This window comes from Mus pahari, chromosome 19, assembly GCF_900095145.1.
Source record: "Mus pahari chromosome 19, PAHARI_EIJ_v1.1, whole genome shotgun sequence".
NCBI classification, from domain to species: domain Eukaryota; kingdom Metazoa; phylum Chordata; class Mammalia; order Rodentia; family Muridae; genus Mus; species Mus pahari.
In genome coordinates this window covers 80,424,611-80,448,609 of record NC_034608.1, presented here as the reverse complement: position 1 = coordinate 80,448,609, position 23,999 = coordinate 80,424,611, and the positions used below count along the sequence as shown (strand labels likewise).

Sequence of the window (23,999 nt, the reverse complement as noted above, 5' to 3'; positions counted from 1 at the left end):
TGTACTGTAAGATCAAGAATTAACAAATGGGACCTCATAAAATTGCAAAGTTTCTGTAAGGCAAAGGACACTGTCAATAAGACAAAAAGGCAAGCAACAGATTGGGAAGCGTTCCATATTTTTAAAAACGTTTGAGCTGGGCAGTGGTGGCACACGCCTATAATCCCAGTACCTAGGAGGCAGAGGCAGGCGGGTTTCTGAGTTCGAAGCCAGCATGGTCTAAAGAGTGAGTTGCAGGACAGCCAGTGCTACACAGAGAAACACTGTCTCAAAAAANAAAAAAAAAAAGGTTTAATTGGACCTATATCTCACTCCATGTGCAAACCTAAATTTTAATTACTTTAAAAGCCTTTAAAAAGTTACAAAGCAATATAAGCCTCAAACAAAAGAAAATATGTTCCATTGAATGTTCACCAAAAAAAGCTCATTGTAAAATAGGAAATGCACAAAGTACAACAGAGATATATTTTATTTTTAAATTACCAATAACACGTGAAATATGACATAAATTTTGATTGCTACCTTGTGGTAAGAGGAAAAGTTAAAACAAATTTTAAAGTAACATCTTTTCAGTAAGAACTAAAAACATCTTAATAGGCGAGTGAGATGGCTCAGTGAGTAAAGATGCTTGCCTCCAAACCTAGCAACCTGAGTTTGAGCCCCACAGGACGGAAGGAAGGAATCAATTTTCACAGGTTGTCCCCTGACTTTCATGCATGTTGTGCCATATGCACACATGCACATTGAATGAATGAATGAATGAATGAACGAATAAACATATAAACATATATAATAAAGTTAAAAATATTATTTAATCCAACCAAAGAATACACACAGGCTGGACGTAGGCCTCCCCACACATATGTAGCAGATGTACAGCTTGACCTTCTTATGGGCCCTGAACAACTGGAACAGGGCCTATCGCAAATGCTCTAAGTGGGCTATGTTCTTCTAGCTGGCCTACCTTCTCTGGTCTCAGTGGGAGAGGATGAGCCTAGCTTTGCAGAGACTTGATGTGGCAGAGTTGGGGAATATCCAGGGGGAGAACCTACCCACTCAGAGTAGAAGAGGAGTGGGGATGGCGAGAGGGATTGTGGGAGGGGGTGACTGGGGCCTGGGAGGGAAGTGAGTGGGATGTAAAGCGAATAAGTAAAATAAATAAATAGATAGATAGATAAATAAATAAATAAATGACTTATGTGGAATTAACTGTGGTAATAATGTGTCTAAACTAAATTTTTATTAATCACAATAGAAAATCCTTAGTTGCAAATACTTAATAATGAGTTCACTCCAAACTCCAAAACAGATACATTGCCTCAATAGGAATATATATATATATATATATATATATGTACCTTAACACAAGTTAGTCATAGTTATGGGAAACAACTGAGAAAGAAACAGCTAGAAAACACATGGGGTGGTTCAACCAAGACTGCCTGCATGTTTGTTCCGCACTGATGGAAGCGTTTCGGGAGGATTAGGAGGAGTGATCCTGCTGGAGGAGGTGTACCTCTGTGGGGTGGGGTCTGAGGTTTCCAAAGCTTAAGCCATTGGCTGTAAGGCTCCCTGCCAGAATGATCCTGGACTCTTGCACTATGGACTCATGATCCCTAAACTAAATGCTTTCTCTGACGAGTGGATCTTGTAATATTTGTAATGACAATATTGTAATGACAATAGATAAATAACTAAGAGACATCTGCCCCCCCAAACACACATATAGTAGAGGACTGCAGGGTCTGGGTTCAGTCAGAGAAGATTCACCTAACCCTCAAGAAACTGGAGGCCCCAGGGAGTTTAGAGGTCTGCTGGAGTGGGGGTAGTGGTTGGGGTGGGGGTGGAAAGTAGAGGGTGGGGATATCCTGGTGGAGATAGGGGATAGGGAGGAGTATGGAGTATGGAAGTGTCAGAGGGTAGACCAGGAGGGGAATAAAGTTGTAAGTTTATACGCAGATAGATACTTTAATAAACAATGCTGATTCTCATACCTAAAATATTAAAGAGAAAAATTATTCTAATAATTTAAGTGTGCTGAAAGATACTAAAATTTTAACAACACTACAAATGGTTAGATTTTTTTTAAAAAGAGAATATCTTTACGTTTACTATTTGAATATATTTACATTCCCCACATGAAGCAAATGCAAAACAAAACAAATCAAAACATCATTTTGGCATCAATATTTATTTCTTAAGCAGTCAAATACTAAAGAAAGCCAGGTCAAGGATGTTACTCAGATTCACCTCACTATAACATAAAGCCAAGCTAATCATCACATTCTTACAAAGGCTTGTACATCTTAGAAGTTTGGAGGTTCCAGGTCACGGCTCGCCATCCTCACTGTTTCTGAGCTCACGGAGAGGCATTGCATCCTGATAGAAAGAGCAGGGCAGAGAAAAACACTGTAGAAGGCAGCACGTGACATCAGCCCTGACAGTCTCCTTCAGAGCTACTCTGTAGATGAAAGACTTCCATTCAGTCCACCTCTTAAAGACTCTGCCAGCTCTCACTAGAGCTCAGAATATTTAAGACCTAATCACAGAACATGATGTGGAGTAGATGAGCTACCTGTTGAGACCCTGTCTCAAACCAAAAGGCAATAATCAAAGCTCTACGGCAACGTATATAATGAAGTCAGTGGTTTTCAAGCCACATGCACCATTTCAAAACAAATTAAATATGTATGTACATATTCTAATGTAAAACTCAACTGAAGATACAATGAATTCTAAAACATCACTCAGTTAAGGCATTTTTGTCTGTCTTTTGTTGTTCTTGTTCTTGTTGTTTTCTACCTGTCATTCTCTCTCTTCCAGTGTCTCAACTTTATTCGGTTCCTACTGAGGTTATCACAAAGAAAATTAGAAAATGACCTAGAACAGATCAGAGAAACCTCCTTGGTTGACAAGAGAACATCAAGAGGTTACATTCTACTTGTTTCCCCTGCTCCTGATATTAGTGTCTTACCTACTAACGATGCTTACACAACAAACAAAAATTAACTCATTCCCTTTAGAAAACAAACTACTTCTAATTCACCCAACTTGGCAAAGTTAGTATAACTTTCACTAAAATTAAGCTCAGGAAATGGCACTCTAAAAAGTCTCTGTACGTATCTGTTAGAAGCTGGAAGGAACCCAGATGTCCCTCAACAGAGGAGTGGATACAGAAAATGTGGTACATTTACACAATGGAGTACTACTCAGCTATTAAAAACGATGAATTTATGAAATTCTTAGGCANATGGATGGATCTGGAGGATATCATCCTGAGTGAGGTAACCCAATCACAAAAGAACTCACATAATATACACTCACTGATAAGTGGATATTAGCCCTGAAACTTAAAATACCCAAGATACAATTTGTAAAATACATGAAAATCAAAAAGAAGGAAGACCGATGTGTGGCTACTTCATTCCTCCTTAGAATTGGAAACAAAATACCCATGGAAGGAGACAAAGTTTGGAGCTGAGATGGAAGGAAGGACCATCCAGAGACTGCCCCACCTGGGGATCCATCACATAATCAGCCACCAAATGCAGATACTACTGCATATGCCAGAAAGATTTTGTTGACAGGACCCTGATATAGTTGTCTCTTGTGAGGCTATGCCAGTGCCTGGCAAACACAGAAGTGGATGCTCACAGCCAGCTATTGGATGGAACACAGGGCCCCCAATGGAAGAGCTAGAGAAAGTACCCAAGGAACTAAAGGGGGCTGCAACCCTTTAGGAGGAACAACAATATGAACTAACCAGTACCCCCAGAGCTCGTGTCTCTAGCTGCATATGTAGCAGAGGATGGCCTAGTCAGCTATCATTGGGAGGAGAGGGCCTTGGTCTTGCAAAGATTATATGCAAGGGGAATGCCAGGGCCAGGAAGCAGGAGTGGGTGGGTTGGGGAGCAAGGTGGGGGGAGTGTGTAGGGGACTTTAGGAATAGCATTTGATATGTAAATGAAGAAAATATCTAATAAAAAATGTTTTTTAAAGTCTCTGTAATAGGAAGGAAGTGAAGATGAAAACTACAGGGTGTGGTTGAAGGAAGCATACAGGAAGAAACTGGGTACCTCAGTGTGAGCTCTGGAACTAATACACCTCTATGTAGTGGGCTCATGGGACCAAGATAAAGAAAGGAAGCCATTTTTACTGAATTTAGAAAATTACAGTGGACCTGACCTTGAATATAAGAAGGGAGAGGCCTGATTTGGGATCCTAAAACTTGGTGAGAAGCGGTCACGCATTTCACATATTCTGATTAAGTGAGCATTTATGATACAGTCTGCATGAATGTGAGCCTTGTAACACTGAGGCTGTGCTTGAGAAGTTCTGCAAGTTGGCTTAACAGGGAAACATTTTCAATTTGTTGTTTTATCAGTAGCTGAGTCTTGCCATTGCTTCCCAAATTTATGATATTGAACATACAGATTTTAAATATACCTATTGAATTGTCTACCAGTGATGTAAAATACCTGTGCTTTCTACCAATATGACGTAAGAAAATGGAAGATATAAGAGGGTTAAAAAAAGAAAGTTGGTCATCAGTTATCATTATTAATTTTGTATAACAGATTTAATTAACAGAGTATATTCAATTCTGCATGTATAAATGAAAAGTTATACATATTCATATATACATTGCATATCCCTAGTGAAATAATAACAGGATATACAAAGTTTTCTAGATAAATCTCTATTTTCTACCTAAAACAAGTAGTTGACATCAGAGTCGACTCATTTCAGTGAGCATTAATGCAGTCCCTCACTGTACGGAGAGACTCATGGGATATAAAATACCTAGGGACTATCTTCTAACCAGAACACCAAAGGAAAAGTGATACCTCCTTAGCAGATGAAAGATTAAACATGCAAATTAGTCTTCTGTGTATTGCCAGCCTGCCTATCATTTAGGGCAATGCAAGCTAGATATGAGCAGGTAACAGAAGGAGTGTTGCAGTAATTATCTGAATTATCTGTATTTGGTTAGAGCAACAAAAGAGAACAGGAAGATGGCAACATTAACCAAATAGGATTTTGCTTTGAGGGTTATTTCCAGAATGTAAAATATCTACTGTAAGTGAATGTATCATCCTTAATAGCCCCAGAGGATCCAATTGCCCTTTCAAATAAGATTCTCTGTTCTATTCATTTTTTACAGTACATAGCTAGGGTTAAATGACAATTTTTCCTTTAATCTCATTCCCATTAGAGCCAATATTAACATTTAAAATATTGCATCTTAGAAGAAATAATCTTAGAAGAAAATTCTCATTTTAGGGAGGAATTGCTTGCCCTTATATCAATAATGTGCTTACTTTTGTGATAAAAAAAAAAGTTGTTACTATTGCTTTCTTCTCCTTGTTGGTATGTCATGGCAAGCAATCTTTCAAAAGTTATAGGTCAACTACTACCAGACTGTAAGCTTTTATCTGATAGTCTTTGGGGGATTAAAGACAAAGGTTATGTCTCATCACATGAAAGAATAACAACAGCAAGCCAGTCAAAAAACCTTTCTCTCCTACAAGTATGTGATGTATTTCTATTAACTGTATTTTAAATATTCAACAGGATTCTGTGTACCTATCTTTCATAGCATAGTCTCATTATAATAATTTCCCAACTTCTGATGACATTTAGAAGGAAGGAAAAAAGAGAAAGAGGAAGAGAAGAAATGAGAGAATTATAAACAATTGAATTTAATTTTTTGCTTAAATTACATTTTGTGTGTGAATATGCACACATACTTGCCAGAGCATATATTCTAAGATCAGAGAACAACTTGCAGGACAGTCAATTAATTCTCTTCAGTTATCATGTGGGCATTGAACCCATATTGGAAGCCTTGGCAGCAAGTGTCTTTTCCCTTTGAACCTTCTCGTTAGCTCCTTGGCATTGAGCACAAGAGTAGTTAGCTATAGACAGCCATCATTAAGATGGAAAACTAGGACGTTAATGCCAGGACCTCACAAAAAGCATTGTTTCCCATAACTACTCATAAATGTGTACAGCCTTGAGGAAGTCTGTGAGTCCCGTGAATATATGCCATACTGTCTGAAAAAGAGCAGCAGCAAATGTGAGAACAAAGTTTGTTAACACAGATGGTAAGACCTGCATCCTCACTCTACCAAGAAACATAGCTTCGCATCAGGACAGGTTTCTTAGACTCATTGCCTCCCAGGGTCAAAGTGAAGGCATTAAAGGACCTCCTGCACACCTGGCCACAGAACAGTGCTCAGAGATAGGTCACTCTTACCAACATCTACATTATATTGATGTTGGTGATAGGTATGAGCTTCTAGGAAAGAATGAACCGAGAAGAAAGACTGAAGACCCACTAACTCCTCTTCAGAATTCATTAGAAAATCTAACCACAACCACCAAGGATCAATTTATACAGATTCTGATCCCCTACCTAAGCTACCTAATCATTTCAGTGCTCCATATACCTCCCCTCTTTCCCTTCCTGTACTGTCTCAGATGTCCAGCAAGTCTTTATAGAAAGCTTACAAACATTGCAGTCACCCCACTTGACTCTTCTTGAGATAAGGCACACCAATGGGCATTTGAGGTGGCTTTGCTGTGGGAACTTCTGTTCAGGACTTTTAGGATGAAGAAGATGTAAAAAATTCAAAGACATACTTTCCCCCAGTACCTTAGTCAGGGTTTCTATTTCTGCACAAAACATCATGACCAAGAAGCAAGTTGGGAAGGATAAGGTTTATTCAGCTTATACTTCCACATTGCTGTTCATCACCAAAGGAAGTCGAGACTGGAACTCAAACAGGTCAGGAAGCAGGAGCTGGTGCAAAGGCCATGGAGGGATGTTACTTACTGGTTTGCTTCCCTTAGCTTGCTCAGCTTGCTTTCTTACAGCACCCAAGACTACCAGCCCAGAGGTGGCAGCACCCACAATGGGCCCTCCCACCGGATCATTAATTGAGAAAATGCCTTACAGCTGGATCACATAGAGGCATTTCTTCAAGGGAGGCACCTTTCTATGTGATAACTCCAGAGTGTCTCAAGTTGACACAGGAAACCAGCCAGTACACCCAGGAAGAACAACAAAAGTGGAATAGCTACATCCATTGAAAAGGTCTTAGTTCCTCAGAATTCCTACCTTGACTTTCAAGAGGTGTTTTCCCCAAAGCCTATGAGTGAAGACTGTAGAAGATGGCACTTTAAATGAAAAACCCACAACACAAGATTAAGAGAAGAAAAAAAATGAAAACAAAATATTAGCCTCAAAAGAATACAGTGTTTCTGTTTGTCAGCTTCAAATGAATGAATCTGTTAACTCCCTGACAAAGAGTTCAAAGGAATCACTTTAACAATCCTAAACTATCTACTAGACACAAATCAAATTATCAATAAAATTGGGAAAATAATTTACAGAATAAATGGTATAATACAAAAGCATAAATCATAAGATAAAGAATAATACAATAAAAACCAAAAAACATATGTAAGAATATCAACAACAGAATTCAATAATTAAAAGAAAGAACCTGGAATATAGCAAGAGGCATTTAAATGTAGTTAATAAAAGAAGAAAAGGAAAAAGAAAGTATTGAAAAATAAGACAAAAACCCTACAGGACTTATTTGACAACCTCAGAAATCATTATAATAGCATATTATTTTAAGAAGACTGACAATCTAGGTAATTTATTTATACAAATAATGGTTCAAACTCCTAGGAGAAACACAAACATCTCAATCCAGAAATTACAAAAATCCCCAGTAAAATTCAACTTAGAGAGAGGCATTATAATCAAATTTTCCAAAAAACAAATACAAAGAAAGTCTTGGCAGCTGCAAAAGAGAGAAGGACTCATCATGTACAGGGATTCTTACAAGGCCGTCAATATACTTTCCTTTCCGGCAGAAACAGAGATAAGGGTCTGATTTATTTAAAGCACTGAAGGGAGGAAATTGCTAACCAAAAGTTCTTCCCCTGGCAAAACTTTCCTTCAGACATGGAGGAAAGAGATAATGCCTGCAACATGGTAGAAAGAGAAACCCTTGACTCTCCCCTAGCTATAGGTTCAATAAATATTTGTGGATCCATTTCCTATAGAAGAAAAAGAAAACATATGGAAAGATCCGTGAGTTCAGAGAAGCTAAAAACATCTACATAGAGAGGGTGCTGTGCTGGAGCAGGGTTAGGCTCTAACTGCATTCCAAGGAATTCCTATCCCTATCATCCTAGCCATCCTTGTGAAAAGAGTTTTGACCTAACAAGCATATGATCTTAGCTGTAAGGTTCCCCATGGGTTAGTTCTTAATTCAATAGCTCTAGGAGGAGATGGTATTATGCAGATGTGAATCATTTTAGTGCTAAATTTTAAAAGTAGCAGGTTACATAAGCACTGAAGCAACCTTGGGCTCTATCACCTGGACAACAAGAGTTTGTTTATTCGTTTGCTTGTTTGTTTTTCAACGAATGTTCCTCTCTCTCTAGAGGAAGCTGAGGGCTGTCTTTCCATGACTACTTGATGTCCTGGTTTCTCAGTAACATCCACTGGGAAGCTTGAGGTACAGACTAATATTAGCCTACCAACAGCTGAACAAACATGCACACCAGCACTTCCTGTACCTTCTCCCCAGGTTTAGCCACAGTGATAACTCCAAGTCTATTAATCCTTCCCAAAATAACATTGTCCACACACCAAGAACCATATGTTTATAACTTCTATGCAAGACACAGCATTTTACACCTCCTAGGTACTCAACCAATGGGACTAAGTAATATCAGTTCCTAAAGAGAACAGAAAAGCTATATTGGAGTACGGAGAAAATGTTTGTGCCACTACAAATGATCTTTTAAAAGACGGCCTTAAATAGACATGATAGACATGGAGAACTTCCAGATCTGCACTACCTTGAACAAGGGTAGAAAAGAGATTTGGAAGTTGTGCTCTCATTTTCTTACAGGCATGGCATAGACAGAATTCTGCATAGAAGCCTGGCATTTAAACAATATAACTGAACAGCAAACTAGGCCCTAAGGTTTTTTTTCTCTAAGGCTTTGCTTCATCCCATCATCTCAACTCTGTAATGAATACAATTTTGCTCACTCTTTCGAGTTTTAAATCCCGAGTGCCATAAAAATCTAGACTCTATGAAAGGAATTGTTTCTTTTACATTTTAGTTACTGGATTGGATGAAGGCTTTTATTACTATGTGACCTTATAGTGTAGATGATTAACAGCTGAGTGTAAAAGGGGCCTACTTAGTCAAGTACTCATCTCTGAGAAGACTGAAGAGTTAAACTTAGTGGGATAAGTGGAGTACTTAACACACATCCTCCAGCCAGCTTAGTGACAGTGATGGAGGGATGGACCTTATACTCAGCTTTAGTGTAAAACCAGAGAAACCACATAAACAAACTCTTCAAAGTTTTCAGCTAAGTCTAGAAATCCTGGGGCTCCCCTTGCCAATATCAATGTTCTGGTCTCATTTTGGTACACTAAAACATAAGAAACAGATATGTTTTCTAAATTAAACAGCAACCTACTTCTTCAGAAACTACCCCATGTGGAATATAGAAATATGATTTACTCGAAAGTGGATTTAAACAGTACTTATAAGGATGTTTACAGAGACCAAGTAAACAATGAAAGAACAAAGAATTTCAGGATAAATTAAAAACTAAGATATCGAACATAAACCACAAAATAGAAGAATCATACCTATTAAAAAAAACTCAGTAGATCAAAACACAAGGAAGGATTAGTAGTGTGGAAAGCAGGTTTATGCAAGATAATCTGAAGAACAAAAATTTATAGAAAAAGTGAGAATACATTAAGAGACAGATAGGACACTATTCACCATAGCAATATAAGCCCCACTGACCCACACAAAGGATAAAGAGTAGACAGTATATGTAAAAGAATAATGCCAGCAAACTCAATTAAGGAGAGTGAAATCTGCAGCCAAGAACGACCGACAAGTCCAGGCTAGAGAGAGCTGAATCGAGACATCATAATCAGGTCCTCTGAAGCTAAAGAGAGGGGGATTTGAAAGACATCTGAGAAAAGCCAAGCACCCAGCAGAAATAAAAGCACCTCCAAGGATGGCCAGTGGCTTTTCAGCCAAATCCTTCTAGTCCAGGAGGATGCCCAACAATACACTTAAACTCTTCAAAGGATATTTAAACTGCCCATGTGGTACTATAACCAATGACCTCATCTTTCTAAATTGAAAATGAAGTAAGGACGTCTCCAGACAATCTCAGAGTTTCTTAACACTAAGTCCAACCTACAAGAAACATGAAAGAATCCAAATTATAGTTTGAAGATTTTGTGGTTGCGTTGGTGTCCCAATCCCTCCATTGGAAGTCTTGCCTGACTACAGGAGATGGCCAGTTCAGGTTCCATATCCCAATATTGCTGGGACTCTTAGCGAGGGCCAACTTCATTCATGTAGCGTTTTTTTGTTTGTTTGTTTGGTTGGTTGGTTTTTTGTTTGTTTGTTTGTTTGCTTGTTTTTCGCTCGTGATGTTCATTTTTGTTACTCTAATTCTGTCCTCAGACAGGGCAGTAGAGTGACCTAGGATATGAAATTGAGGGACATGAAATGACGTCGTCGATCAACTATTTCAAAGTTTCCATGATAAGATCAGAAGTTCTAGGGACTCAAGGTACAGCACAATGTCTACAGTTACTAATAGTGGACTGAAATGAAAGTCTCTGAGATTGTATGTTAAGCACCATCAGCACACATCCCATGGTAATGATGTGAGATGTGTCACATCATTGTGACACATGACACATGATGGTGAGTGTGTCAGTCAGCACAACTCTGATAACCACTCAGCCTTTATCCGTATTATTACTTTACATATGTGCAGATCTCATAAGTCAGTTTCACCTCAGTAAAGATGAGGACTTTTTTAAGCTGTAAAGTTTATATTCCCTCAGATGTACTGCATGGGGTGGAACGTGTTTGGCTGTTCTTCACCTCTGAGTATGCAAGGGCAGAGCCTATCTTCATCGCTTCACTTGGTTATCAGTGTATCTGTCTTTCTTTGCTAACTCTGTCCTCCATCGCTTCAGTGAGGGAGTGAGTCAAACAGGGGGGATGGAGGCTTTAGAATGATCACCGGACTGAATGGGCTGGGATCAGATGTGAATGTGAAACCTGTGAACCACATTGCTCCACCTGTTGCTATTCAGCCTTCACCTGCCAAAACCTCTTCTCGTCCATTAATACCCCTACAAAACTGAAACTAAAGATAGCAAGAAGCTCACCCATTCTGAACAGACCTGCCCAGATACTATACTTTAAGAGCACTGGAAATTAAATTATTCTTTGCTCTATGTACTTCAAAGCTTCTATTTTAAATAACTAAAATAAATTCATCCTTGTACTCATTAATTAAGTTCCCCCTTTGGCAAAGAACTAATTGGCTTTCATTGTCAAGCATTCGGATGGTTGCTAAGTCTCCAACCAATGACTACAACTTCATCTTCTTGTATCGTGTTTCACATAGCTATAGCTCTGTTCCTACTCTGCTGTGAATTATTTTAAATGTTAATACTTAGCTTTAGATTTGCAATTCCATGTGTTGTTTTTTTATCTGCTGCTGTTTTTCAAGTTATTTCTTTTGTTTTGCCAACTTCCAAGTTACAGAATCTGATAAAGCATTGCAGATATGAGAAGCTCTCTGACAAGATTAATAGGAAGCTTATGAAAACTTGTGTTCATGGTTCACACAATAAAAATTATTCCCCTGATTCTTTTACTATGATTAAATAAATGAATCGGATTAGATATTTATATAAGATATGTGTTTAACAGCATGAATTTTTGTCAAGCCAATGCCTCAGGCCTTCTGAAACCATTATGACTAAGAGCTGAGATAGCAAATATGTGGTCCATGGCCTGATACTCCCTTGAGTATCTGAGCTGAAACTTTGTTCTCATTAGCTCTCAGTAAGTGAGCTTAGAGAATCTAAACAGATAATGCCCATATAGATCAGGATGCAGAAAATGATTCTCTTGGGAACTGAGTTCAAGTAATACACAGACAAAAGGAATATTAGGGTAACTAAAAACGTATTTCATATGAATGTACAGAAGTTGGATGTCATTAACTAGATGTATTCTTTGCCACAGTAAAAAACTAATCAGTATTTACAGTTCTCTACAAATCAGTATTTCATGAACAGGAGATTGGCATTAAAATGCATTGTTCATGTGTTCATATATGTTCACTCTTTGAAGAATAATGTAACAGAAAGAGCAGCAGGCCCTGATGACTAAGACCTGCTCACTCTTGTTATCTGAAGTGCCACAGTACCAGGGAAGGGCCCTGACAAATTCCTGCATCTTGCATACAAATGCTGAAATGTAAACAGAAATGAATAAAAATGCCCAGTCTTCTCCTTTCAGGGATGATGATAAGTCACTTTTGAAAGATTACATTATTGTATAGCTCCTAGCATCAATACCTGCCCTGAACTTATAGCTTCTTACATGAACGTGTGTGTGTGTGTGTGTGTGTGTGTCTATGTGTGTGTGTGTGTGTGTGTCGACGTGTGTGAGTCTCGATGTGTGTGTGTGTGTGTCTGTGTGTGTGTGTGTGTGTGTGTGTGTGTGTTTTCTGTTGAGATCATAGACCAGCATCCAGATTTTTTACATGCTATAAAAAGAATACTCATAACTGGGATCAAAATGGAACTTTATTTTCTTGATGTTCCCCAAAAATGCTAAACTGAATCAGACACATAATGGGTTTCGACATCACTCAATTAATAAATAAAGAAAACACAAAAACAAAAGCAAAATAGGTTGTGAGAAACACTTTGATCTTCTGAAGAAATGATATTCTTTCTAGTGTTGACAGTCTCTTTTAGATATCCTTTTATGATTTAAGGCTCAGTTTCTGCTCTCAGAGATGACAGATTTTATTTCTTTGTGTCCTCCCAAGTACTGTTAAACCTGATTGCCTCTGCTGACTTACACAGCTGAGAAATTGCCTGCAGAGGTGAATAATGGGAATCAAATTGGTTCTTTTTTTTTTTTTTTTTTTTTTTGCCAGAAACAAGTATGTCTGTTAAACTAAATGACTGGTGTGGTATTCAATCACCACACTCAACCAAGAGGCCTTTGGTACTTCTTATGCCATGTTGGATTTGATGTTTAGTCCCCATCTTGTTCCCAGCTGTTATTTCCTCTTAACTGACAGATGTGAAGTAGAGGAACTTGCTCCATCTCCCAAAGTTATATAGTATGTCTGCTATGTTGCCAGTTTATCTTTCTTAAAACAACTAAAACAAACTCATATTCCCTGTCTCACCATCCACAAGCTCGTGATTAACTCTCTAATACATTGTAGATGATCCCTAAATGCTTGCAACATTTAATGATACTTAATGGAAAATAGTACTAGAGATAACCACTACTTATGACATCTATGATCACCAAGGAGTTAATGCACTCTTTGAATATCAATTCAGAGGTAGTGGGTTATAGTGGAAACAAGAGCCAGGCTGTTCAGGGAACAAAATAATGAATACCTATTTTAGAATAACTAAAGTGAGCACAAAGTAATTGTTTTCATGACATTTAATGAAACTTGTATTTTCATTTTGTCTGCATGTAGCATCTAAAAGTTAGCCTTTTTCAATCCAATTAGACTTTAAAATTTTTATTTTGAAAAGAGAAAGAAGGTGTAATTAAGAATTCATAAATTAGTTGAAAAAGAACACATTTTGTGGATGGGAGATGGAGACGATGTGAATATTTCTATAATTTCCTAAAAGCAAGTCGATGTGGGAGATCTAAGGTGACATACAGATGGCATTCTGTATGGAAGAGAATTTGCTCTATTTTCATTGTGAGTGATAAGTTTTATGTCGCAGTATTGGGTTTGTCCTGTGGCTTAATGTCAGTCTTGATTTATAATCTGCCTTTATGATTGGCTGAAGGGAGAAGAAAAGAAAGATTTTACTGTAGTTGCTTGCACAATAAGAAGTAGACTATCTCTATTTATCCTGTTGGTATTTACCTATAAGAATAAATTTTTCTGTTTTAGACAACAATAGTTGAAATTTATCTAATCCTAACTTCATTTCAATTCATAACTTTTTTATTTGACCCAGAAAAAAAACAAAATCATGAATACACCTCAGCTTGTTGAAAGTGGGTGTTGGTTACACAAAAGGAATCTCAAAGGCAAAATACATCTTGGTTCTCTTTCATACAATGTGAGACCCTTATCTTAAGAGACATGAGGCTCCAACTATAGGGACATAAGATCAATGTATTAGGAAATTTAGTCGAGATACTTTTACATCCCCTGCTTGCTTGCTTGCTTGCTTCCTTCCTTCCTTCCTTTGTTTGTTGATTATCTTCATTTTTTGTGTATTTATTTTTATTTTATTTTTTTATTTTTGACACTCCATATTTTATCCCCCCCCAACCACCTTCCCACTGTTCCACATTCCATTCCTCCTCCCCATTCCCCTGTCTCTACATGGATGTCCATACCCCACTCCCCACATGATTTCTAAATTCCTTGGGGCCTTTAGTCTCTTGAGGGTTAAGTGCATCATCTCTGAATGAACACACCCGGGAAGTCCTCTACTGTATGTGGGTTAGGGGCTCATAGCTGGTGTATCTGTCTGTTTGGTGGTCCAGTGTTTAAGAGATCTCAGGGATCAAGATTAATTGAGACCTCTGGTCCTCCTACAGGATCACCCTTCTCCTCAGCTTCTTTCAGCCTTCCCTAATTCAACCACAGAGATCAGCTGCTTCATTCCATTGGTTGGGTGCAAATATCTGCATCTGACTCTTTCAGTTGCTTGTTGGGTCTTTCAGGGAGCAGTCATGGTAGGTCACTTTTTGTGAGCTCTCCATAGCCTCAGTAATAGTGTCAGGCCTTGGGACCTCTCCTTGAGCAGGATCCCACTTTGGGCCTGTCACTGAACCTTCTTTTCCTCAGGCTCCTCTCCATTTCCATCCCTGTAATTCTTTCAGACAGGAACAATTATGGGTTAGCGATGTGACTGTGGGATGGCAACCCCATCCCTCACTTGATGCTCTCTCTTCCTTCTGGAGGTGGGCTTTATAAGTTCCCTCTTACTTCTGTACCTCATTTCATCTAAGATTCCCTCCCTTTGAGTCCTGGTAGTCTCTCACCTCCAAGGTGCTTTCAGGAGAGTCCCCCAAACCTCCTATTTCCCAAGATTGCCTGTTTCCATTCTTTCTGCTGGCCCTCAGTTCTTTTCCTTCACCCAATACCAGATCAGGTTCCCTTCCCCTCCTCTCACCCTGCCCCCCAAGTTCACTTTCCCTCCCAGGTCCCTTCCTCCCCACTTATGATTGCTTTCTTCTCTCTCCCAAGTGGGACTGAGGAATCCAGACTTGGGCACTTTAGCTTGTTGAACTTTTTGATTTCTCTCAACTGTATCTTGGGTATTCTGTATTTTATTTTTTTGTTTTTTTGTTTTTTTGTTTTTTTGTGTTTTTTTTTTTTTTTTTTTTTTTTTTTTTTTTTTTTTTTTTTTTTTTTTTTTTGCTAATATCCACTTATTCGTGAGTGCATACCATGCATGTCCTTTTTGGTCTGAGTTACCTCAATCAAGATGATATTTTCTAGTTCCATCGATTTGTCTGCAAAACTCAGGATGTCCTCAATTTTTGTTTATTTGTTTTTGTTTTTTGAGACAGGGTTTCTTTGTATAGCCCTGGCTGTCCTGGAACTCACTTTGTAGACCAGGCTGGCCTCGAACTCAGAAATCTGCCTGCTTCTGCCTCCTGAGTGCTGGGATTAAAGGCATGTCCCACGTCCTCATTCTTAATAGCTCAGTAGTATTCCATTGTGAAAATGAACCACATTTTCTGTATCCATTCTTCTGTTGTGGGACATCTAGATTGTTTCCAGCTTCTGACTATCACAAATAAGGCCACTATGAACATAGCAGAACACATGCCCCTGTGGCATGGTGGGGCATCTTTTGGGTATATTACCAAGAGTGACATAGCTGGGTCTTCAGGTAGATCTATTTCCAATTTTCTGAGGAACCTCCAGATTGATTTCCAGAGTGGTTTTACTAGTTTGCAATCCCACCAGCAATGGAGGAGTGTTCCTCTTTTCCCATGTCCTCTCTAACGTGTTGTCACCTGAGGTTTTGATCTTAGCCATTCTAAGTTGGAATCTCAGGGTCATTTTGATTTGTATTTCTCCAATCACTAAGGACTTTGAATATTTCTTTAGGTGCTTCTCAGCCATTTGAGATTCCTCAGTTGTGTATTCTCAGTTTAGTTCTATACACCATTGGTATAAAACTTTTTGATTGGTTTGTTTGTTTTTTGGGTGATTAACTTCTTGAGTTCTTTATATATTTTGGATATTAGCCCTCTATGGGATGTGGAGTTAGTGAAGATTTTTTTCCCCAATCTGTAGGTTGCCGATTTGTCTTATTGACTATGTGCTTTTACTTACAGAAGCTTTCCAGTTTCATGAGGTCCCATTTATCAATTGTTGATCTTAGAGCATGAGCCATTGGAGTTCTGTTTAGGAAATTTCTCCCTCAGCAAATGAGTTCAATGCTCTTTCCCACTTTCTCTTTGATTAGATTCAGTGTATCTGGTTTCATGTTGAGGTGCTTGATCCACTTAGACTTGAGCTTTGTACAAGGTGACAAATATGGGTCTATTTTCAGTCTTCTACATACAGACAGCCAGTTAGACCAGTACCATATATTGAAGATGCTTTCTTTTCTATTTTCTGTATACTTCTGACATAGACTACCCCCTTTCTGGGGTCTCTTGGTTGCAGGCGAGGGAGGATTTGGCGAATGAGTGACAAACAGTCCACACAAGAGAGTGTAAAACTGAATGTATTTTTCACAAAGTGAACACCAGTCATATATAATACAGAAAATAAAGGGGCAGGATGTCACAGCAGGCAAAGTACATTGAAGTTACTTGACACAAAACAGAGGAAAGATTTCAAAAGGACTTACAGGAGCCAGGTAATGTTTACAGTAATGTAGAACAGCTCTGCCTGGGGTCAACTAAAAACTTCACACCCTAGTCACAATTTGTGCTACTCCTTTGAGCCTTGTGAAAGCTAGCACCAGGGGGTTCCGCCCTAGCAGACCTTCTCATGAATAATGCAACACCACAACCCCCTATTTCCTAGGCCTTGGTAAATACTTACATATGAACATAACTTGGATGAAATGAAGATTCCAAAAGTATACTACTCTAAGCTTTGCCCTGAGCTTAGCTCTGTTCTTTGTAATGCTTAATCAGTTTCACCGGTCTTTAATAGAAGTGAATTAGAATGTTAATGAATAGGTAACCTCACTGAATTCCGAGCTCCTGGCTTTAAGGAATTTTTTAGGACTTTGGAACACTGGTGGAAACTTTACTTATGGTAAAAATTCAATCTTTAGAGGCATTATAGGGTTCATGTATATAGATAATTGGAAATGTCAGGATTCCAGGAGGCTGAGTCTCCTTGAGACTCTTTTTTCCTCAGGACTCCTCCAGGTTTTCAGACCTGGTGTGAGTCACTACTAGAGTGTGCGTGGCATCCTAGAGTGTGTGTGGTATACTTCACATACCACAAAAACAGATAATTTCTATGACTTAGAATATCATAGTTTAGCCTACAGACAGGGCAATGTGATCCAGGTTCCTAGCTTTGTGATGTAAGTTCTCACTCATGCTTTGGTAGGCTTTGAGTTGTAGCAAACTTTGCATTATTTCTGTTTTTCTAAGTAACCCCAATAAAACTCACTGGCTCAACCAAATATATATATATATATATCTCATAGTTTAATGAAGACAATCAAAATAGCCAACCAAAAATACTTTGAAGTTCTAAAACTAAACCAACTTTGCATATAACTAACTGTCTTACATCTTACAATGTCTCACTCTTCCTATCACATAGTGACCATAAAGTAAATGCTCCTGGCTGCCCAATGCCACTAAAGGCAGGAAGCATTGGGCAGCCTATCTGGAGCAGTGCTGGAGAGCTCACCCTGTGGTGTGAATAAGAGAGCGCCAGTGGGCTGACCACCTCAGCTGCCATCCAGGCCCAGATCCAGGGCTCTGAATTGGCCTACACCAAAATCTGTATCATCAGCAAACAGTTGGGGGGCTTGGAAGCAGAAGCCTTGCTGATCCAAAGCTTCAGGATCTCCAGAGCAACAGCAGGATAACCAGGAGGAGTCCTAATGAGAATCCAGTGTTGTTGGTGTCACAGAATCCAGAGATCTCAAACCAAACCAATGATTCATTGGTTTACAATGAGCATTTGCATGTGAAGATGTGTGGACAGAGGGAGGATACTGTGGGACACACGGTGACATAGTACAGCTTCCACAGTGAAATGCTTACTATGCTTTGGTTTTTGAATATTGTTTGTTTATATGTTTTATTTTGGGGCAGATATTGCAAAAGCGAAGGATATATATGAGGGTATGGGGAGATAAGCAGGACTGCGTGCAGGATGGGAAATTCACAAAGAATCAATTTAGAGATTTTTGAAAAGAAAAAATAAAGATAGTAGCAGAAAATATGAAAACTCCCGCCTTTACTAGATCTGTTGACTCAGCTCTGCCAATCTGTCAGCTATAGACACGTATCTGCCCCACTTTACAAGCTCCTGTGCAGCTTCTTAATATATTTTACTGATTTGTAAATGCCTATGATTTGTAAGCTGACTCTCTACATCTTAAAGCAAGATAAAGCTAGGCGCTCCAGGAGGACTTTCTCCGACTCCTGTACCACCAGACCCAACCCTGCATAGCCACTGAGATCACATGATTCCAGAGGCACTTGGGACATCACGGCACAGGCTTCTACTCCAGCCTCTGATAAAACATTGAACAAGAAGAAAATTACACCTGTGCAGTTCCATTGTTCCCTCGTTTCCATCGGTGTTATTAAAAGAGAACAATAGGTAAGTGGTATCAAACCACCATCCACTCAATAGCTCCCAACTTTGATATATGACTTTACCATTAAATGTTACACTCACAAAGGCTGATATTTACATGACCTGTTGTGATGTTTTTGCTTGTTGGCATACAGTACTTATTTTCAGGTATTGGTCGGATATTCTAATTCCCAGGTCCAGAATTCTTCTGGAATTAATGCAACTTTAGAGAACAGAAGTTTGCAAAAGACTCCAAAAACATTTTCTAAGATGCGAACACCAGATTCACTAATGGAGGGGGCGGGGTATCATCAGCACATAGCAGCTTACGAGGAGGAGAAATTCTTTCATGTACAAAAATATAAATTGAAAAGTAACAAATGATATTGTATCCTCATGTTGCTGAAAAGGCTTGGAAACATTTTAAATACAGAAAAGATGGTGAAAACTCAGCTAAACAAATTTCCACCCAAATTGGAATTTCAATGTGCCTATCATATGCCAATGAAGATTTGAATCAAACAAGCTTTATTTTACTAACTATAAGATTGAGACACCAGTACATATCTCAAACTGTGTGAGTTAAATGAGATTTAATGTTAATGCATTTAACATTCATCCATGTGTGTGACAAGCAAACAAATATTTAAACAAGCCTTCATGCATATATATTAATAACCTTTAAATAGATAAGCTATCATGACTTTTTTGATCATGATGCTATAGGTATATTACCACTAACCCTGGGTGTATGATGGTTTAGATAGGAAAGGTTTTAGTACAATGGCTTATATGTTGTTGGCTTGATCCCCATCTGGTGGCACTTTAGAGAGCTGAGTCACTATGACATTGTTGAACAGAAACTGCAAAGCGAACTGACTTGGAAGAACCTAGTCAGGGGACCATGTGGAACAGTGTATTTGGTTCCTGGCCCTTTCTCCCTATCTTGTTCTGTGCTTCATTTTTGTTATGAGGCACTGTACTCTACCACATCCTCTTTGCTATGATGCTCTTATCTTACCACGCATGGGCACACAAACAATGAAGCCAGGTGACGGCCGTTTGAAATTTCACAATCATAGGTCAAAATAGTTCCTTCTCTCCTTATTTCCTAAAATATTTTGTCCCCTAAACAAAAAGAGATAAGCACCCTGTACAAAAAAAAAAAATCTATGCCTAAAGTCTTGTGTTAATCAAGTTTTATGAACCAAAGTCTAAGATATCATCTGCTGCCCTTAAGACAGCTCTGCCTCATGCTCATACTAATATTTGCTTTCATCACTGCAGCCATGCTGCTGCTGTTAAAAATGCTTATGACAAAAGACAAATAAATGTGTTGTTTGGAATCTAGAGGTCAGAAGCTCGGACAACTTCCTCTGAGCAACAATGTTGAGGTATCCTAGGGTTCCCAAAAGGCGTGTTAATCCTGCAAGGATCAGAAGAAGAATCTCCATCCTGGAATAGTTCAGTATTCAGTACTCATTAGTATTCCTTGGACTCAGGTCACTCTCTCCATCTTTGAAGCCAGTCTGTTGCCTCTGCAACACACAATCACATCTCTAGCCTCATTTGGTTCTAATCGATTCTTATTGATGAGTCATTTGTGACTGCAGCTGGTCAATTCAGAACTCCTAGAGGAACCCTTCTCAAAATCCTTAATCACAGCGGCAGATGCCCTCTCACATATCACAGGTTATAGGCTAACATGTGAAGATTTGAAGGGAAAAGGGGGCATTCTTTAGGCTCCCTTTGTATAAGGTAGAAATGCTGATAAAACTACACTAAAAACTAGAGTGTAGCAAAACACATATAAGGGAATGCTGAGTTTGGTTCCATCTGCTTCCCATTCGGAATTAAGTAAAAACCATGTAGTGAGTGACTGAAGATTCAGAGAGACAAATGTGAGTCATTTTGCCACGAGCACTGAAATGTCAATTGGTAAAACTCAGAATTGATAAAAATGAACTTCTTAAAATGTCATCCCTAGCATTCAGGAAAACAAAAACCTGCACCTAAGGTCTTAGTTTGTACAAAATGTATTTCTGTGAAATACTTTCCCCAGAAGCCCTAGAAGAAAAGGAGACATCTATCTTCTAGGAGAGGGTAATATCGGGGTCTGTTTCCATCACAGTGGTAACTCATCGGTGTCAGATGACAGGTGACAAAGTGAGAATCACAGGAAATAGAGAAAGATTTCAGAACACACACACACACACACACACACACACACACACACACACACACACATACTGTGAGTCTGCTTCCTAATAAAATAAAATATGGATGATTTTCTCCTGGAAACCCTCCCCCATCAGCTAGAGCCTAGCATGGGAGCTAGAGCAGGTTCCTCCACAGCAAAAATGATGCTCATAGAATTGAGCATAGAAACTGCTAAGAGCTGTGTGTCAGGAACACCAGTATCCTTTTAGGATACCTTGAAATAGATGTATATTATAGTGGAAGTCTTAAAACAGACCATGTGACTGGGACATAAATGCAGTCAACTCTGAACATGACACAGCCAAGCCTTTGTTTGTAACAGGGTAAGAGTGAGAAAATGTTAAGAAGCCTTGCCTCCGATTGAGAAAATAACTGTGGGATTAGACGCGGAATACTGTGCCCTTTAAAATAAACTGTTATAAAAAATATCTGGAACTAGTTTTGCAAAGATAAGTTCCATTTTCAGCAGGATTGTTGCCTGGAGGTATAAATTGTGGTGCATTGGTACTGCTCTTGGTAAATGGCAGTAGGAGGGTGGGGTTTGTCATTTATGTAGTGTCATTGTAGGGTGTCATTGTAGGGTGTCATGGTAGGGTGTCATTGTAGGGTGTCATTGTAGGGTGATGTTAATAATATTACTGTATCTTAAAGCGTATGGAAATGTATTGACAAAAGTTAATGTTATTCCAGGAAGATAAATTATCATCTCTAGCTATTAGACTAGTTTCAGAACAGTCTAACGACTAGAAACTTCTGCAGAGTAAAGCTTTTAAGAATCCACTTTATAGAAGTTACTTTTCTCGGTGCTATAGCAAAATGAAACCAAGAAAGGAAGGGAGCATTTATTTTGGCTCGGAGTTTGACCAGCTACAGCCCATGGAGAGAGAGAAGACATCAGGGTAAGGGCACCAGGTCACGGGATTCCAGGCATCCAGGCATCCAGGCATCCAGGCATCCAGGCATCCAGGCATCCAGGCATCCAGGCATCCAGGCATCCAGGCATCCAGGCAGGAAGCAGAGAGAAATGAATCTTGGTGTTCAGCCTACTTTTGCCTCTACTCCTGGTGTGTGTTTGTTTGCTTGCTTTTTTTTCTTTCCCTTTGTTTTAGTTCATTTTTTAATTTTTATTTATTTTTAGAAATTTCCATATAGTGCACACACATGTGAATGCACCATACATGTATGGTGTATGGTGACCATATCTACTCCTTCTCATTTAGTGAATGCCAGCCTTTTGTATGAATTATAGTGGAACTAATAAAAACCACAGATTTGAGATGGATGGGTGGTTCTGTGGTTAAGATATTGGTCTTTCGTAGGACCCAGACTTGATTCCTATCACCATACAGACACCACTCTAGTTCTAAGGGATCCAACTCCCTCTTCTGGCCTCCACAGGTATGCATGCATGTGAAACAGATGAATGTGCAAGAAAATGATCATAGACTCAAATAAAATAATTTCTTTTTAAAATTCCAGACATATGAGTCCCCACTTTCAAATGCTCTGATCATTTGTATTAGAACAATAGTGTGTTCTGTTCCTCGTGGCCCATGACCCATCTATAAATAGACCTAAGAAGAGAATTACAGGTGGTAGCCTGTGCTCTATATAATACAGTCTGTGCTTAGAAATACTTTTAAAAATTATTCTATATTAGCACATATTAATTACACATAATAATATGTTTCATTATGACAGTTTTGTATTTACAATGTAATATTCACTTAGAAATTCTGAGAAAAGTCACTAAACTCTGCTACTACAAAAAATTTTGCTGGTAAGGTAAAAATAGCAACTCCAAGGATGCCTAATTACTTCCGGTTGGTCAGAATTCTCAGCTTGCAGTCTCAGAGGAATGCTGAGTTTCTTTTGTAGTTAACAATTCTGTCTAATCACGTGAACTGTATCTGGGATGGGCACTCGCAAGGTTTGCATAGGACATGTCATGAGTGAGGCCTTCAGATGTCACAACGGACTTTAGAAAATGCCAGCCTCCACTCAGAAGGAGGGACTAAAGCCTCAGACTTGATGTGTCACAGAAGCAGTACCTTGACTGAAAAGCTTCCCATGAGACAGACCTGATGAAGTCTGCTCAGAGCCTTTAAAGGCGACAACAACAATGCTAAAGATGGTGCAAATGAGAGGAGGAAGGAATTCTTCCCAGAACATACAGTGCTTTTCCTCAGAAGCAACGCACACATGCAGTGGCACACATCACTGGACGTAATCAAGCACTGACAGACAAGGCATGAATGTCTGCAACTTCTGAGCAACCCCTAACAGCTGGGTACAACATAACAGAATGGCTTTTCTATACAATAAACATTGTATAAGAAATATTTACTCTGAATTCCAAAAGAAAAAGGGAGAAGAGGAAGAAGATAAGAAAAGAGAGGCTTTTGTTTTTATCATTTAAGGTGAGGTTTTCGGGGTTAGGAACAGAAACTCCTTTCTTAGATTTGTTGAAATGATAAAATGTTTCATGTTTCTCCAAGCATTTTTAAAAGAAACTGCCATAAATACAAAATAAATAAATAAATGGAAGAGACCAACTGACCTTTGGGGCCCATTCTACACTTCTTTTTTTATTTTCAGTGCTCAGTGGCTCAATGTCCACTATAAACAGGACTGTGATGAGGCTCATCTTCGCCCTCTGCTCGACTGAATGTGCCATCACCTGGATGGTATTCCTTTGGGTGTGACAGATAGGGGTCTTTCTATGAAAGGAAAATGCAACCTGGATATGGGAAGCACCATTCATTGTCCTCCAGTAAGTGACAGGGATGGATGTGATGAAGATACCTGGGGTTCATGGATTACACATCATATATATATATATATATATATATATATATATATATATATAT

At 38.8% G+C, this 23,999-nt stretch overlaps 1 protein-coding gene across 2 annotated transcripts in view; it reads right to left on the bottom strand.

The window, feature by feature from the left end:
- The window catches only part of March1 (membrane associated ring-CH-type finger 1), a 799,133-nt gene that overhangs the window by 742,804 nt on the left and 32,330 nt on the right, over positions 1 to 23,999 (bottom strand). The gene's annotated exons all lie outside the window — the stretch shown is intronic.